The sequence below is a fragment of the Tursiops truncatus genome, chromosome 4, assembly GCF_011762595.2.
Source record: "Tursiops truncatus isolate mTurTru1 chromosome 4, mTurTru1.mat.Y, whole genome shotgun sequence".
In the NCBI taxonomy this organism is placed as follows: Eukaryota; Metazoa; Chordata; class Mammalia; order Artiodactyla; family Delphinidae; genus Tursiops; species Tursiops truncatus.
Genome location: NC_047037.1, coordinates 36,917,742 through 36,930,772, shown reverse-complemented (window position 1 = coordinate 36,930,772; position 13,031 = coordinate 36,917,742). Strand labels below are relative to the sequence as shown.

The window sequence follows — 13,031 nt, the reverse complement described above, 5'->3', positions numbered from 1 at the left end:
AAATCTATCATCATATTTGGAAAAATTGTCAAACCCCAGGTCTTATTGAAGCTGGGTCAGCAGTTCATTTTGGGTATGAAAGCCTGTTATTCCCTAGTCAGTTATTCTCTCCTGGGCTCCATTGACCTCTGGCATAGGAGCAGGTTTGCCAGCCACTGAAAGTTAATGTATTCATGTGCAGAGTGATAGTCTAATACCTGCCTGATTATGTTTACATAAAAGACCAGAGGAATTTTGTTCATCTGCCAAGGGGTATTTTAAAAATCTGAACCACTGGTATTCATTTATGTGTACAAAAATGATTTAGAGATTAAAAACAAAGCACGTGATATTGAAATAAATCCTTGAAAATCTGGCCCATCACTGGAGTTCTATAAAGGAAGATATAAAATCTTACAAGAACCCATCAATGCTGCCTTGGTTCGCTTTGAAGTATTTCCTGATTGGGTGAAAATACATCCCATCTGTAGAGCACATCAGCAAAGCTGACTTGCAGAAAGCTAATTTTAAAGCTGGTAATGTGGTCCTTTCTCTAATAGACCCACATGAGTTGATTTTTCTTGACTCGAACAGATATGAGAATTACAAAAATAAAATACAGCTCATTGTAAATATCAAGAAGCAGGTGCTGTTTTCATAATTAATGATAAATAAGGCTTCCTTATTGAAATTTTGCATGTAGTCAAGTCCAGCCTCATATTGGGATGACCGAGGAGACAAAGCCCGCACCAGTCTTTTACCTCTTTCTCCTCAGTTGGTCCAATCTGGAGGATAATGGTAACACTGATCCACTTAATGGTTCTGGGGGAGGTTTCTTTCTTTCTTGTTTAGAATAGATTGGTTTAATCCTAGGATTAGAATCATTTACCCATGGGAAGAGTTGTAAGATATGCAGGTAGAAAAAAATCCTAAAGTTTTTCCACACAATTTGAGAGGGAAAACAAAATAGGAAGATGTCACAAATTCTCTGGAACCTCATTTCACCAATGTGGTCCACTGAACTCGTTTGGAGAACACTTGTTAGGGAAAAAATTTTCTAGAGAATTTTTCTTGGTGCTTTGGAATTTATCTTGGGTGACCTACTCACCAGTTCCCATTTCTCCAGAGTGGATTTGAATCAAAAGAAGACAGGTAGGATTGTGGCAGGGTTCTCCCCTTCACTTTCTCCTGCCACACACATCCTGCTTTCTGTAATCTACATTGGCCCATGAGAAACACCCAAATAATATGAAAAGACCCCTTCTGAACTCCTCTATCAAGTTAACATCAAGTCACTGCCCTTGTTCATCCCCAGCCAAGAGTAGCTGTAAGGCCTAGACAGATACCATGTCACTGGTAAGGATGTTATGCGCTTAAATCCACAACCTAAGTTGTTCTGCTAGAGGGCATCAGATAACTTTATTTCTCATTAGTTATATTTTCACAAGCTCTTATTAAAAAATAAAAAGTTTGATTTCCTTTGCACATTCAAATAAATGACTAAAGAAAAATGCCCTAACTGTGCTGTTGGACAAAGAAGTGTGCTGCTTATTTGCATGCTTGCATTTGGTTTACCTGGTATTATCCATGGATGAGATGTTTATTCATCCAGCTAGGAAACAGTGCAAAGTGAGATTAATAAGCACGTTTTGTATGGAAATTGGGAGAAATTATCTGTCAGTAAATGAAACGAGTCAACTAAACTCTTGAAATAGTTAGTTCCTCTAATATAGTGTCCACCTTGGGTAGGTGTCTAATGGATTTAAAGGGACTGTGCTAATAAATAAACAGAAGCAAAAGTAAGTACATAAACTGAGCAAAAAATGCATAGGAGTGCCTTGCAGTATATCTCGCCCTAAAAGTAGCCACATTAAAAGAAGAAGAAAGAGGAGGAAGAAAAGGAGGAGATAGCTAGGAGCAGAAGTAGTCCGCTGTGACATATTTCATATTCTTAAATATATTCTTCTAAATGTATTATTTGTAAAATAGAAGGCTATATGGCATTATACTTTTATGTCTGTAGTGAGTATTTTTATCTTTTTTTTAGGGAAGCTCATACTCAGAGATTATTATCAGTCTTCTGTTATTGTTGTTTGGGGACTGTCTTTACTCCAAAACATACAGTGGTGGACAAAATGGTCCTGAGCCACTGATGGTCCCCAGCAGAAGGGTACATTCCAATCCAATTTGCCACAAACCAAATTTCAGGAAAGTGAATGTTATTTTTTTTTTATTTACTTTCATTATGAAACTGGCAGTATGTGCCCTGTAGGGAAACAAAATGGTCCCTAGATATCATCAAATCTCATTTAAAAACTGAGCAAATCTATATTTCTGAGCTCTGTTGTTGAAGAGCTGGTAGCCAGGAAACTGGAAAGAGATTATATGGCTGGGTAAAGGGTTTTGATATGACAGAGGAAATGGGTGGGTGGAAAAAAGATGGTTTCCTCTTGTTTGCTCCACATTAACCATCAAACTTTAGATGATGGAGGATTTTTAAATGTTTTTTCCAAAAACGTAGGCAATCACGCAGTTGGCAATCAGGAATTCAGGTGTTTGATAATTTGGTGGCATTTATTTGTGTTACAGTCCATTGCCATAGAGGTGCATATTTACAAAGAGCAGATGAGTCTGTCTAAAGCAGGCAGAGCCTCATGTCACATATTGGCAGACCCACTTGGGGTCAGTGAAAAAGAGCTAATTAAAGCACACCAAGTCCCTGGGTTTCCTCTGTCAACATTTTTGACCTGTCCACATTAGAGACCAGTGAGAAATTATAAAAGGCAATTTTTTCTTTTCATAATAAATGATTCAGTGGACTTTTAAAAATAGTTTATGGAAAATACTCATTTTTAGATGAAATATTCACATCAATTATCAATTATGCCATCATTAAAATAAGCCACAAATTCAGGAGACATAATGCCATTGCAGAAACTCCGATTCTGTTTCTCATATCAAAACCCCTAATTTCCAAGTAGCCTTTTCAGATTGGCTTTTTTTCACCTAGTAATATGCATTTAAGCTTCCTGCATGTTCTTTTTTGTGGCTTGATCGCTCATTTCTTTTTAGTACTGAATAATATTCCATTGTTTGGATGTATCTACCATTGTAGTATCATATAGACTAGTTTTACTGCCCTAAAAATCCTCTGTGCTCTTCCTATTAATCCTATTAATTCACCCATTAATTCTACAAATATTTCTGAGTGCCTGCCACATGCCAGCATCATTCTAGGAACTGGGAAACATCAGTGAACGAAACAGGCAAATATCCTTGCCTTCACAGAGACTGTTCTAGTAGGAAAAGACATACAATAAATAATAGACATGATAAATAAATAAAGTATGGAGGACGTTAGAAAGTGATAAGTGCCATGAAAAAAGTAGAAATAGAGCTGGCTAAGAAGAAACAGGACAAAGAAAAGGATTTACATTGTGTGTGTGTGTGTGTGTGTGTGTGTGTGTGTGTGTGTGTGTGTGTGTGTAGTTCTAGAAGGACACCCGTCAAACTATCACCACTGGTTTTCTCTGAAGAATCAGATTGGAGATGGGAGTGCAGAAAAAGAGAGGGAAAGAGAAACTTGCACATTTTAAAGTATACATTTCTTCAAGGTTTGGAATTTTGTAACAGTTTTATAACAACAATTTTGTAACTCCCTTCAGTAATAAAAAGACATGCTGATAACTTGGACCCAGGTGATAACTCCAGACTCCTCAGAGTCCTGTCTGCCCAGAGTCTATAGAATTGAGTTGAGGTCCTAACTCTGCTGTTGGGCAGCTCCAATTCCTCCAACAGATTACTTGATCTCCTGTGACACCAGTTCCTCACATTTATCCCAAGAGTATATTACAAGGTCATGAGATTTCAACCTGTGCTCCCTGAAGACCATTGGGGCCCCTTCAAAGGGCCTCGGACACCCCATCTTTCTTTCTCTGCCCTGCAGACAGAGCACCTCTCATGTACCTGGTGTTACACGTTGGTCTTCCTGATAGGTGTTTAAACCAAGAATTCCACAGCTTAAAGAAACTTGAAAAGCACTGAGCTGCATCATTTTTAAGGTCCTTTTTTAAGGTGCCTTATGTTCTAAATTAATTCTAAGTGTCTTATGTCAGAGCTGGCAAAATGTAAAACATTCGTTATTTGACAACTTTTTGTTTGTTTATTGAAGTATAATTGATTTACAATGTTGTGTTAGTTTCAGGTGTACAGCAAAGTGATTCAGTTTTATATATAAACTATATATATATAGTTTTTCAGATTCTTTTCCATATAAGTTATTACAAGGTATTGAATATAGTTCCCTGTGCTATACAGTAGGTCCTTGTTATTTATCTATTTTATATACAGTTGTGTGTATCTGTTAATCCAAAACTCCTATTCCCTCCCCCCACTTTCCCCTTGGTAACCGTAAGTTTGTTTTCTGTCTATGAGTCTATTTCTGTTTTGTGAATAAGTTCATTTGTATCATTTTTTTTTAAGATTCCACATATAAGTGATATCATATGATATTTGTCTTTTGGCCACATTTTTAATCATCCTCAACTTTATTGCTAATTTTATATTTCTAATGTAAAGTTAAACACTTTTCTTTTATGTTAATTTTCTGTGCTTTGTCCAGATATCTGTATCTGTCAATTTATAATAGTTTGTTGGGAGAAAATAAGCCAGATTGTTAAATACTTTTTTTTTACCTTTTTTTTTTTATTGATATGTAGTTGATTGTTCAATACTTTTGAGGCCTGTCTCACTATCTGCCCAGATTTATCAGTATCTATCAAATAGCCAATGACCAATCATGATCAGTAAATTAGTGCATTGTGCCTGTCCTAGCTGGTCTATTTCTATTCAAATTGTTTGGTTTACCTTACTTAACAGAAACCAATCTTATTTCAAATTGTGTAGAAAGGAGCCTACCAAAATATATAATAAAATAAAAAGACATAATTTGCTCAGTTTAAGGGGAACAAAACAAACATATAGAAATAAATCCAGTAGTTGAGTTATTTTTCAGAACTGTTATCCCTGGAAATTTTCACAGTTTCTAAATGTGGTTTGCAAATTTATTTCTGAGCATTCTAGCAGCCATAGTAAGGAGGGAAATAAAATTAGTTTAAAAAAATCTGGAGTGTCCATAAGTAAAAGTATGATAATTGCTCATGGGGGAAAAAAAGAAAGCTGTTTGTTTATTTGGTTGATAAGGCTGTGCCCAGTGAATCTAGATCATCAAAAAAGGTATTTACATTATGCAACGAACAGTTAACCACTAAACACAACAGTAGAGTAGTGGTTCTCAACTGGAGGCAATCTTATGGCCAGATTGGGGACTTTTGGTTGGGGAGGTGAGGTAGGTGCTACTGTCATCTAGTGGGTAGAGGCCAGGGATGCTGCTAAATATCCTTCAGTGAATGGACAGCGTCCCCCGACCCCCTCACCACTAAAACAAAGAATTTTTCAGCCCCAAATGTCAGTAATGGCTCAGAAACTCTGCAACAGAGCCTTGTTTCTCAAAATGTGGTCCGTGGACCAACAACATTAACATCACCTGGGGACTTAGAAATTCAGATTCTCAGGCCCATCTTAGACCTACTGTATCAGCATCTACAGTTTAACAAGATCCCTCAGGTGATTCGTATGCACATTAAAGTTTAAGAAGCAGTACTGCTGCAGGAATGAGAAATTCCGTAGTGTCCTAGTAGTAGAGAATATAATTTTCTTCCTTACAGTAACTTTGTGATTTAATTAATTGACTCTTCATTTAATGCTTACCTCTTAACTGAGGAGATGAGTTTTCATCGCAAGGACACTCAAGGATATGGGGTTCAGTCATTTGGACTGTTTATGGCACTGAATTTGTGGCTCCAGTTCTTTGATTCTTCTCACAGGATATGAGTTTTAAAAAGGAAGAATAAGCTTGGAAGCCCGGAAGCTCTACTCCTTGGTATATGTTTGAATTTGTACTATGTGACCTTCTGACTTTTTATGAACATGGCATTTAGTTCCTCATAGAAGGTAATTTTAATAACTGCAGAATACCATGTGTATCAAATATATCTTCAATGATGCTTAGTCAAGTTGTGTAAATGAGTTAGAAGCATTTGGATTACATTTCCCTTAAAATATGCATAGAACTAAAATTAAGCAAAAATATGCTGGAGGCAATGTATGCTTTCCAAATTGCAAAACCTTGAAAAATGGGTTGAGACAAGTATCTGTACGTGAATACACCTACCATTGATATTTACAGGTTAATCCACTTGGCCTTCATTCCTTTTATTTTTTTTTACATTAATTTATTTATTTTTGGCTGTGTTGGGTCTTCATTGCTGCACGCCGGCTTTCTCTAGTTGCAGCGAGCGGGGGCTACTCTACGTTGCAGTGCACAGGTGTCTCATTGCGGTGGCTTCTCCTGTTGCAGAGCATGGGCTCTAGGTGCATGAGCTTCACTAGTTATGGCATGTGGGCTCAGTAGTTGTGGCTCGCAGGCTCTAGAGCGCAGGCTCAGTAGCTGTGGCACAGGGGCTTAGTTTCTCTGAGGTATGTGGGATCTTCCCAGACCAGGGATTGAACCCGTGTACCCTGCATTGGCAGATGGATTCTTAACCACTGCGCCACCAGGGAAGTCCCATCATTCCTTTTAATTGGAACTGATGTCATTGTACTTTGGACCATCTTTTCTCTACTAAATCTATATCATTTTTTCTAAGCTTTTCTGAAAAGAACCTTGAAAATATTTAAATAAAGCTATCTTTTCCAGTAAAGTAGACAGTTGAGACTATTCCTGTATCCCCTATCATGTCTTTCTACTGAATTTTTATTTTACAGTAACACCACTTCATAAATACAATTATACCCTGGGGGTTTATGTTTGTTTGATTGATTGTTTTTTTTAACAAAGCCTTTGCACTCTTAAAAATAATGGAATCTATAGTAAAAGAATCAAGACAAGCATAGGCATCCTTTATATTCTTACAACATTGATATTGTACGACCTCTCCATAATTCCAATGTCAAATGTACATTGAACACTTAAGGTGTTTGTTAACGCTTCCAGAAATTTTGTCATGGTTAACTTTGCATTGCCTGGATTATTGTGGATTTTTAATTTATGTGTGACAGCAAGAAGAATTATTCTGTCTTCTTAAAGTAATTTAGTATGTATATAAATTTAAGGGTTTACTTGAGAATTTAAAGCACTAAAACATGAAGCAATTTCCGAAGCAAAGAATAAACTGATAGCATATTGCCATCCTTGGTTTGTTAAAGTGTTACCTGTGAATACCTTTCATGTAAATTATAGTGCCTTAATGGGTAAGGGTACCTATTTAAGTCCAACTGAGAAACTGGTTTTTCAAACTCTTGGGGCTTAAGAAATTCCCAAATGCTTTTTAGTCAAGCATTGTTATTGTTAACTTTCAAACTCATGCACATTTTAAGGAAATGTAATCCATGTGTTTCAAATTCATTTTCACTTAATCCATCAAGATATGGTTTGGTAAACTCTTCTGATCCATATGAAGTATTTTACTGATAATAAAAATCTCATCAAGAAATGACTTTTGCTGATAGTTAAGAAATCTACCCTGATTGCTGAAATGTTGACCCTGTTGACTTTTGAAGACAAAGATCTTTTTCTGGTTTTGGTCACACTCTTTTTCTTCCATCTCAGTTACTGTTTAAAAAAAAAAAACAAAAAACATAAACAAAAAAAAAACATGATGACACGGAATCATAGAATCAGCTGGTTGTGGGCAAGGTTTGTACAGGGAGATAGGGACTGGTCATTCTACTCAAGGTGGGCTTGGAACCATCCCTGTGATAAATTAATGATTAGGTACAATAAATCAGTTGAAGTGTCTGAGAAGAATTCCCCTTCTTTTTTCCAATCCAAAGCCTATACCACCATCACCACCTTCTTGGGGGGAGCCTCAAATAATTTCTCTTAGCAAATCATTTATTTGTGTTCTCACTCTTTGTCCCTTTCCCCCAAACAGAAGGGGCTGACATTGTCCAGACAGATGAGTGTCTGGAGACACAAGAACTTAAAGAGTGGTGTGGCAGTGGGCTGTCCCCAGCGAATGTCTTCAGTATCCAAAGAGCAAGCGGAGCCCTCAACTGCCTTTACACCTGCCCACCCCGTGCAGGGCCCAGTGCTTCACAGCACCAGCCCGGGAGGACCGGCAAGGTTGACATCTTTGGTGGGCAGCTGACCAGGGAAAGAAATCCATTGCAGCAATGTGTCCAGCTGGAGTCAGTCCTTGCAGCCAGCTTAGGCCTTCTCAAGTCACAGATCACTGCCTTCATCAGATGAATGACCTTCCAAAAATGCTTCTTTGTGCCCTGAAAGGGGGATTCCTGGAGCCTTTCTCTACCCTTGCATGAAGTTCCCAGCTGGGTAAACAGAAGCCTGGGTCACCAGCTATGGTCTTCTCAGCCCATGGGGGCCTTGACCAGGTCCAGGGTGGGACAGCAGTACCACTTGGAGCCTGAAGAGATTCCTTGGGCCCTAGAGTAGGACTCAGGGTGCCTTTTTTTAGGTTTCCAATACCTTGGCTTTTAGGGCACTGGTTTCAATAACCATTATCTAACATCCCCCACTCTCACACACCTTGTGAGAGGGTGTCAGGGTTTGGAGTCCCAGAAATGGAGCTGGAGTGGGGCATCACTCCAGCCCCAGCAACTGAGATGAGAAGCAGGCAGCACAGGGGTCTGAGTCTATATCTTGTTACAGCCCAGCAGGCTCTGGACCCTCTCTACCTCAGTGCCCAGCACAGTGCCAGGCACAAAGCAGGTGCTCAACACACATGGCTGAATGAATGAATGAACAGACAAATGAACCAACAAATGAAGAGCAGGAGCAGGCCCGCCCAGAACCTGACCTAGTAGATGCCGTGTGTACGACTAATGTGCAACTGAATCTCTTTTCGCCAAGTGGGCTTTCACAGTGCATGTGACTTTTCGCTTACGGTTAGGTTGATAGCCGATATTTCATTAGGAAAAGTTTATTGTGTTGTTATGCAACATAAGAGGTTGAAAACCCACAGAGACTGCCACAAATAAAGAAATTAGATCTCAAACTCAGCATTAAAAAAGAGGCAAAATGGTTAATCATTTGCTGGCAATATGTACATGGTATTTTTCAAAACATTTGATAGATTGAAGAAAGTACTGAATTAGTGAAAACTGATCATTGTTAGTTCTATGCAGATAAATGAGCTTCTTTATAGTTACTCATACAGTTAGAGGGGAAAGTGCAGGAGTGAGGCTGTGGGGTAGAGCTGTTAGAAGCATGGGCTCAGGCAGCCAGAGTTGGGGCCAGGAGTCTCTCTTCCACAATAATGGCCAATTCATTGCATATTTGAGAATTAAGTGAGATATGCATCTAAAAAGCATTACTCCTAAAAGCTTTTAGTATTTTTAACTCGAATTCAATCAGTATTCATGTTGCAGGCTCCAGCTATCATGGACATTAATTACATGTGGATTTTCATCTGTAGGAGAAAAGGGGTGAGGTGGGTGAGGGCGCAGTGTAACTCCCCACAGTGCCCCACCGCCCGTATATAGGAAAGGCATGGGCTGAGCAGTGGACAAGGTGAAGACTTCTCCCCAGAACAGTTCCACAGCCGGTGTCACCTGCAGGGAAAATGATCTTATTCTTCAAACTAAAAATGAGACATGTGAGCTGGAAAAAGCTGCCTATTTATTTATATCCAATGGATGTTTTTCAGACACAATTCTTAGTTTCTGAGTATTTTGTACCTCTGAGACTATGATTGCCTGAAATTATTTTATGTATAAAACAAACTTAACTCATCACTTATCCTTCAGAAGGCTAGCCCACTGTGATAATTGTGTGACAGCTGGTAGATTAATTGAATTTATCAACCAATAGCACAACTCAATTCTAATCCATTTCCTAGTGGAAAAAATTCCTAGAGAAGTTAATTTTTTTTACAGTTATAAAAGCATAATGTTCACTGTAAAAATTTGCAAAATAGAGAAAGGAGTAAAGAAAATCATCCTTAATCTTATCATTTTACCACTGTTAGAAATTTTATGTATTTCTTTCCAGGACTATATTGGAAAATATTTTGACCTTTTCGGTAAGGGCTATTTTTCAAAGATGATTCGCTTTTTAATCAGACAGTGAACATTTGGGTTTGAAAATTGTGGACTAATTTAAAAGTACAATTTAACAATTTAAGCCAGCAATGTGTAATTATAACTACCTTTTACTACAAAATTTAAGCAGGATAATCTTCTAAATGGAATATTTTTGTTGAAGCACCGGGAACAACAGACCTGCTAGTCAACTAACATGAATTTAGTATGTGAAGAATTGTCAGATTTCCCTCTATGAATAACATTTATCTCACAGCTATATCGGATACAAGATATTGAATTTAGATCAGTACCTTTTTTTAAAAGGATATTTTTTTGCCATACCTTAGTAAAATATATTTCTTTCCTGGCTGCGGCATTCCCTTTGAGGCTAAGATTAAATGTAATAATTTAAAAAACGTTAACATTCTTCAAACAAGTTTGAAACATAGAAAAATATTTACATCAAGCCTAGCAATATTAATCATTGTTACCAGCTTCATTCTAGACTGGAGGTTGGCAAACTTTCTATAAAAGGCCAGGTAGTAAATATTTTTGGACGGAGGCAGTCGATGAGGTCTCTGCTGCAACTACTCAACTCTGTCACTGTGGTGTAAAAGCATCCATAGGTAATATATACATGGAGGGGCATGACTGAGTTCCAATAAAACTTTATTTGTACAAGCAGTGAGTCAGACTTGACCAACAGCTGTAGTTTATCAAGCCTTGTTCTAGACAGTCAATTTTTACTGGCTGTCACATTCACCTAGAGTTTAGATGCAGCTTAAGGGTTTCTGACCCTTCCCGCATCCCTTATACACACAAGACTTCCAGTAAGCATGGTTGGTTGAACACATGTTTATCTCCACTACCACTGAAATGCCACATAAATCACAATAAAGGAATTAAAAGGTATAAACTTAGGAGAATGGAGAAGACAGCAGACAAAGGATGTCAACAAAAGGTTTGGCCAAGTAAAGGAGATGCAAACTTGGCAGTAAACAGTGCCTGGGTAATAGCATTTGTGGTCCAAGGGAGGTGCCACATGAGAGGGATCTTGTACAGTTCTGCTGAGCTCTCGTGATCTAGGTAGGGCTGGAGGCAGCAAACTGCTTCTCAGGAAAGTTGCGCAGAACCTGATGCAGTCACTGCCAGAGCTGCCACACTTAGCTTATTTGTAAAACTCAAAGTAATTGGATGAGGGTCGGGGAGGAGGTCTTGACTCCAACTGTTAACGTTTTGGTATTCAGTGGGCTTTTGGAATGAGAAGAATAGTGCCAACAAGAACTAGCAGTTTAACTGCTAGTGCTTTTAGAGCTAGTAAGCTATTCTGAAACTCTTTCCCTTCAGCCTTCTTTCTGAGACCCAAGGGAACAATTTGCTTTATTTGCAGGGTCACTTCTAGCACCCATTGATGAGTTTCCATCATGTGAGGAAGGAAGGGGCAGAAAGTCGGAAGACAAGAAATGGCAGAAAGGAGGCTTCTGGCTGCAGATTTGCAAGTCTGGGTCTCTGTCCACAGAAGGAAGCTCAGACTGAGGGAGGCTGGTAGCTATGGCGCCAGATGGGCTTATTCGGGTGTCTCACTCCACAGCCCTGCATGAGTCTGGCAGACAAAGGCAGTGTGTTAAGAAGCCGCGTGTTCTGTTGTGACAGATGCAAACTTCAAGGGTCACTGGGGTCATATATAACAAGCTTCAGTAACTCTGAGCTAAGAACTCCCATCTCCTTTTCCCAGCAGAGTATTTAGAGAATTGATGAAAAAAAAAAAAAGAAGTTGACTTACGTTTTTTTTGTTGTTTTTTTTTGAGATAGACCCTTTTCGTGCTCTGTTTTCTCTTTTGTCCCAAAACAGACACTAGTCATATTCAGGTCCTGTTTGCCCTATTCAGAGGGAAGAACATTGGATTTCTTGTGTTATTACTAACACTGTCCCATTATTGTGTTTCCTTTGATTTGACTTCCTTTTCTCATAATGAATCTTCCTATCTTCTCCCTCTCTTTGATGTTCTTGTCTCCTGTCTCAGTTCATTGTATTTGCATTTACTTCTCCCATGCACATCCCTTTCATTCTTTAGTTTGGTCTACTTTCTTTGAGAATGTCAAAGAAAAACCACCCCTGAGACCCCATACACACAGACTTTGGGCTTTTCCCCGGCGCTTCTCAGAGAGCATTTTACTGAGCATAAGGTGTCATAATATTGATAGAGGTGATTAGGTGAAGGGGCTGGTCACTGATCTTCAGTTTGGGCAGAAGGTAAAATTAAAATCAAATCAAATTCAGCAGCCCCTCCTTTCCACAGGGGTTAGGAAAGGCATGGAGTACAAGGAACCGTGAACCCTTCCTCGTGGTAGAGCTTTAGCTCTGCCATCACTGCCCACCAGATGCTGCCTGCTCACGGTGGCCTCTGGTTCTCCGCCTACTAGATTTTACATTAATGTGGATACCTGAGGCACCCACATACCCAGGACCATCTGTAAGGACATGTGCAGACAACCTGCAGCTTTTACCCTTGGATTTAAGTGATAATTGTATTTGGGGAAAGGCTGACTCAGCAAGATCAGAGAGAGGTAAAACAGTGGTCATTTGCCATGTTGGACTTGCGGGAAGAGCTTTGGCCATCTCACGCTGAGCCAGGTGCAAGTGGTTCAAGCAGAGAGGAGGAGTTATACACTTAATAAGGAAGTAAAATTACCTCTACCACCTTTTGTTATACTCTTTATTACCATTTTATTCTTGGAGCACAGCATAGTCCCATGGTTTCTTGAAAATTCACGGTCTGATTTGAGTTGCTTTTTGTGAATGTGGTCTCTTGAAGCTGGAGAGTCTTTTGTAAGTCATCCTTCTATATATGCTTGAGAATTAGACTACTCCTGCAGCCAAAAATATGGAGTTTTCAAAGTTCTATTCCGAGAACTGCCAACGGATCTTAGAGGTAATCCAGACCAAG

General features: G+C 38.9%; 1 protein-coding gene and 1 long non-coding RNA gene across 3 annotated transcripts in view; one reads left to right on the top strand and one right to left on the bottom strand.

The window, feature by feature from the left end:
* The window catches only part of VEPH1 (ventricular zone expressed PH domain containing 1), a 214,913-nt gene that overhangs the window by 122,111 nt on the left and 79,771 nt on the right, over positions 1-13,031 (top strand). The window lies entirely within an intron of this gene.
* The window catches only part of LOC117312130 (uncharacterized), a 49,402-nt gene that overhangs the window by 4,367 nt on the left and 32,004 nt on the right, over positions 1-13,031 (bottom strand). Inside the window, exons 3-5 of one of the 2 annotated variants that reach the window (XR_012331357.1) lie at positions 12,808-12,954; positions 11,867-11,964; positions 5,749-10,471 (exon numbers count right to left, since the gene is read on the bottom strand). This is a non-coding gene — a long non-coding RNA (uncharacterized lncRNA). The remainder of the gene's footprint in view (positions 1-5,748; positions 10,472-11,866; positions 11,965-12,807; positions 12,955-13,031) is intronic. The other variant, XR_004526294.2, reaches the window with a different exon arrangement.